At 36.6% G+C, this 6027-nt stretch overlaps 1 pseudogene; it reads right to left on the minus strand.

Moving 5' to 3' along the window:
* Window positions 1-1456: 1456 nt before the first annotated feature.
* LOC107859427 lies at window positions 1457-5121 on the minus strand (annotated as a pseudogene).
* Between the last annotated feature and the right edge of the window lie 906 nt (window positions 5122-6027).

Genomic DNA, 6027 nt, shown 5'->3' on the forward strand with positions numbered 1-6027 from the left:
AGAAGCTGCTGTAGGAGGTTAATTTCTAGTGGAATATTCACTGAGCCACTGTATTCTTTAACAACAGTAGATAGTAATTCCATTACGTATGTTGCATATGTTTTAGAAGATTAGATATTTTAGTTATATTCAAATAAAAGTTGAAGTCGAAATACATAAGTAATGAGTATACAAACCACTCAAAATCAAAATTCCCTGTGGGGATGATGTCAAAGATATAAAGTGGAATGCAATGTATAAATTTATTTTTGCTTTAAGTATCTGCATTACTAAATAACTAAAATTTCTCTACTTCCTTGAGTGTGGTCTCTGTTGAATTTGAGGATGAAATATGAATAAATGGTTGTAGGATTTCTGTATAATGAATTTGAATATGAATAGGAGGAGAATATGGAATTTGACTTCGCATTTAATAGGAATGAACTGTTATTGTGTTTTGAAAAAAGTGAAACTAAATAAGATTGGGAGGAAAATCTGGGATTTGTCTAGTTGTTTAATAGAAAGATTGTTACTGCTTTGTTTCAATATTGAAATTAGAATTAAGTGAAGAAAAATGACCAAATGATGTATGCGGAACTCTAGGGGTTCGTTTATTTGTGCAAAATTAGGATTTTATTTATGGTTCTGTGCAGTTTGTCTTATAGGTGATACTTTTTGCTCCTTTGTTTACATTTGCAGATTTTTTGTTCAATTATTGTGGAGTTAAAAGGCTCAATTCTGTAGGGGGTTAAAATTTTTGTTGTGCATTGACATTTCTTTCCCTTTATAACCGTATTATAAGGACCAATTAAATTAGATCCAGTTTCCTAATTTGCTTCACCAGCGTTTTCATTTTTGCTTTGAGACCGTACAGGTGCCCAAACAACCTCATCCCTTTCTTGAAACTTATTTGTATGTATATTAGATTGTTGATTTCTTTGCGTCTTGCGAGGGTGTTGATGTTTCCATTGGTTAATAACTCAACCATGACATTTGTTTTGTACGCAAAGGGAAACTCTGCTCAGAAGGTTGCACAATATTATCTCCACTTGCTGCCTGAACTGAGCTCACAGCTAGAACCAACAAAGAATAATTCAAATTCTCTTATTGAGTACAAACTTTAGCGGGATTACTACCATTATGCACATTTGATGTTGAGGCAGGGGGAGGAAGCATAGCATAAAGCTTCTTCTTGTTTTTGTTAGTCGTTTTACCTTATTGGCAGCGAGAGAGACTCGACCGCAACCTTGGTATTATTGACCATGTTCGATTCAATATTTAAGCAAACTTCATGAGCCTCAGTTGATGGAACAAAGCCTAAATTCCTAAATAAACAATTCTGAAGGATACAACAAAGCCATAGTAACACAAAGTACAAACAAGAGTCTAACTACTCCACATAAGGATTTTGACTTATTATTCAATGGCATAGTTATATAATTACTACTAATACTATTCTTTCTCCTACACACATAAACTAATCCAAGACAAAATCCATTAGCCCTCTCATGTTGATAAAAAACAACCCTAGATTTCCACTCAAGTCCAAGTTCCTACCAAGTCTTTTCAAGAAACTTAAATTGAATGGCACAACACCAGACAACATATTTTTACTCAAATTCATGTGATACATGTGTGAAAATCTCATAATTCTAAAGGAATCTTGCCTGTCAATCGATTGTTCTAAAGTAACAATGTAGTTATGTTAAGAAGCTATGAGTAACTTGATGGTATTTTTTCCCTGAGTAACTTGAACCTACAAGCCTCAATTCTTAAAGTTTATGTAGCTAACTGAATTCTTTAGGAAGTTTTATGTACATTGGATTATCATCCATAAGAAAATATTGTATACGTTGTAACTTATTTGGTCCTTTAGGGAAATTCCCACTTGTTGTTACTTCGAGACAAGAAGTTCAAAGATTGTAAGTCTTCAATTATCTCTAGGATTTTTCCAGTTAAGGAATTAGCGCTAAGGTCGAGTTTTTGAGAGTACTAAGGTATCCAATTGTGTCTGGGATTGGACCTGTGAATGAATTATAGCTGAAATCTAAGAGGACACGATTCTTGAGATTGTCCACTTGATTTGGGATTTTTCCTATGAGGTTGTTGTATCTTAAATTAAGATATACAAGTGAGTTAAGGGTGAAAATTTGTTCTGGAATTTGACTAAAAAGATTGTTTTATGACAATGTGAGGCTTTCGAGTGATTTAAGTGATGACAAAAATTGCTCAGGGAGGTTTTGACTTGTTTATGAGCTAGGAGCTATTTGAGGACCTAATATATGTCCAAGTATCTTATAAATCTATCAAAACATGAGGCCTGATTTTTGGATTGTTTATTAGTAATGGTACAGGTCACATCTTATGACTCATACCTTAGCATACGACTAGTATCCATGACTCGTATCTTGGACAGAACCTCGAGGAGTCTACATTGATGTCCTTAGAACTTAGGTTTATACGACACGTACCCCTCTATATGATTCATACGGGTCAAGTCGTACCTAGAACAAAATGCCAACTCAAACACACTATCTTGGATATGACTACCACGTATGACTCATAAAGTCTTTACGACCTTAAAAAATGAGTAGTAAGCGGTCCAGAAACTAAGAGAATTATGGAATATTACAATATCTACCCCTTGGGAACATTTGTCCTCGAATAAGACTAGTTAGACTAAGACTACTGAAGAAACTTAGATAATATACTGAACATGTATGATTGGAAACATGATTAAATAATTGAGTTTGAAATATTATACATGAACTGAGCCGATTTCGTGAATACATGCGGTGACATGATAAGGGTTATATAGTTGGGACTGGGAATGGAAAGAGTCAAACAAAAGAAAGATGTTACCTTAAGCTGAGTCTGAGTTTTTGGACAAAAGGTGAGGGTACGTGGTATGCATATCTACTTCTGCTTCCCAAGAGGCTCCCTCAACGGACTGATTCTACCAAAGAACTTTAACTAAGGAAACTTCTTTGTTCCTTAGTCTACGAATCTGATGATCAAGGATCTCAACTGGGATTTCTTTATTAGAAAGGCTATATTTAACCTCTATGTCCTGTAATGGAACAACTACAACTGAGTCACCAATACACTTCTTTAACAGGAAAACATGAAATACTGGATGCACTGATGCCAAATCTGCAGGCAACTCAAGCTCATAAGCTACCTTTCCAAAATAGCTCAAGAATCTGTAAGGGCCAATATATCAGGGACTAAGCTTCCCTTTCTTGCCAAATCTCTTTACCCCCTTCATGGGTGAGATTTTCAAATACACTAAACCCCCAACTTCAAACTCAAGATCCCTTCTTCTTACATTTGTATAGGATTTTTAATGACTTTGGGATGTCTTAAGCCTCTCCCTATTCAACTAATCCTTCTCTATTGCATCAAACACTGAATCTAGTCCTATCAAAGTAGCCTTAACTGCCTCAAACCAACCAATAGGATATCTACATCTCCTCCTATAGATAGTCTCAAACGAAGCCATTTGAATACTAGAGAGACAACTATTATTGTAGGCAAACTAGATCAAAGGTAAGTGATCATCCCAACTACCCTTAAAATCAAGAACATACACCCTCTCATATTGAGTTCTGAAGGATGATTTTAGAATGTCATATTCTCTAACTCTGAGTAGGTAATAGCCAAATCTAAGGCCTATCTTAGAGAAATAACTACCACCCTAAAGTTGGTCGAATAAGTCATCAATACTAGGGAGTGAATACTTATTCTTGATTGTGACTTTGTTCAACTGACTGTAATCGATACATATTTTGAGAGAACCATCTTTCTTATGCACAAAATGTACTGAAGTGCCCCATGGAGAAATACTAGGCTTGATGAATCCCTTATCTAAGAGATTTTTTTAACTATTTCTTTAACTTTTTAGCTCAGTTAGAGCCATTCTGTAGGGCAGAATAGAGATAGGCTGGGTATTTGGAAGGAGATCTATTCCAAAGTCAATCCCTTTTAAGAGGAACTTTGGGAGGATCTTCAGGGAGCACATCTAGAAATTCCCTTACTACAGAAACTGACTCAAGACTGGGGTCTCAGAACTAGAGTCTTTAACTAGAACAAAATGGTAAACACAACCCTTAGAAATCATTTTTTCTTGCCTTAAGATATGATATAATTTGCCCCCTAAGTACTTAAGTACTACCCCTACATTTAATAACTGGTCCATCAGGAAACTAAAACTGAATGACTCTATTTCTGCAGTTAACTATAGCATAGCATGAGTAGAGCCAATCATTAAAGAGAATGACATTAAAATCAGTCATCTTTAACTCCACAAGATCTACTGAAGTGACTTTCTAGGATATTGTGATCGAATAGTTCCTGTATAACTGCCTGGCTACAATAGAGACACCTACTAGAGTAGACACTGAGAAGATTTTTTCCAAAGATTTAGGGCTGACACCAAAATCAACTGCTATATACAAAAGAAAGTAAAGCTCTGGGATCTAACAAATCATAAACATGGAGATGAAATACCTGTAATGTATCCGTAACCACATTGGGAGAACTTTCCTGATCCTTTTAGTACTAAAGTGCATACAGCCTATTCTGGAGCTATCCACTGGTTGCACTAGAAGCGACACCCTGTTGAGTTGGGTGACCAGCTGGAATTGGAGGACGATTGGACTGTCCCTACTGACCAGTCTTGTCACACCCAAAATACACGTCACTGCCAGCTCTATATGCACCCTGATAATTCCTACCATATTTCTAGCAAAGTGGATTAGTACGACCATTGTTCATACTAACCTAGAACTTAGAGCCTGGCGCCCTATCCCGACTGCTATTCTGGAACTTTGGCATTGGTGCACTAGCCGAAGATGGAGTTAGGATTGAAAACATCTTAAAAAACTGATAACGGTTACCACCCTCTGACCTAGGCTGAGAAACATTAAAGCTACCTATTCTAGTCTTCTTATTGTCTTCCTCTTTCTCTTTAAGCTTCTTCTCCTCAATCTGCTGAGAATTAACCATAAGCCTAGATATTTCTATCTCCTTAATCATCATAGTGGTCCTATACTTCTTGACCACACTATCAGTTACACCAGAAACAAACTTACTCATTCTAAACCTACTATGAGCCACCATCGAAGGAGCATACCTCGCCATCTGGGTAAAGTTAAGCGAGTATTCCTTCACAGTCATTTTACCTTGCTTCAGTATGATAAACTCCAGCATCTTAGATTCCCTTAAATCTAAGGGAAAGAACCTATCTAAAATGGCTGTAACAAACTTCTCCCACTCTACAGGCCCTACCTTAGCACTCCTATCCTCCTTCTATGGCTTATACCACGTATGAGCTAAATCCTATAAATAGAAATCAGCTAAATCTGCACTCTCACTCGATGTGACACCCATAATATCATTAACTTTCTGAACCATATCAAGGAATTCCTACGGATTTTTCTCAAACTTATGTCCCAAAAATAAAGAAGGATTCAATTAGGTAAAGTCCCGAATCCTAGCTGTAGCTGTTTTGGCGATAGGATTGGATAGGGATATAGCCTACTAATTATTCTGAGATGCTACTGAGTGAGCTAAGGTAGTAAAGAAAGCTCTGAACTCGGCGTAGGAGACATGCTCGTTCAGGGTATCTTCCTAAATAGGTAAAGGTACAGGCGGATATCTATTTCTTCTATCGTTATTCTTTCTGGGAAGCATTTTCTATAACAGAATAAAAGATGGATTAGAAAGACAGTTTAAATAGAGCTCATGCTCACTCGCATGACATGAATACTAAAAGAAGGGAAACTTTTTCCTAAAATGTCTTATAGCCTCTTGTCCATAAGTGTGACACATTTTACACACATGCACAAGACTCTACTCAATACGGCTTTCAGACTCCCTAGGATACTGTAAGATCTTAGGCTCTAATACCAAGTTTTTTTATGACCCGAGGCTACCCACTAGTCGTGATAATGGTGCTTACGGTCATAAGTGACCACAAGCTAACCCATGAGTTGGTACCTGCTGTAAGCACTAAGTAAAACTGATAATAAAAGACATGTGCAGAAA

Source organism: Capsicum annuum, chromosome 1 (assembly GCF_002878395.1).
Source record: "Capsicum annuum cultivar UCD-10X-F1 chromosome 1, UCD10Xv1.1, whole genome shotgun sequence".
Classification (NCBI taxonomy): Eukaryota; Viridiplantae; Streptophyta; class Magnoliopsida; order Solanales; family Solanaceae; genus Capsicum; species Capsicum annuum.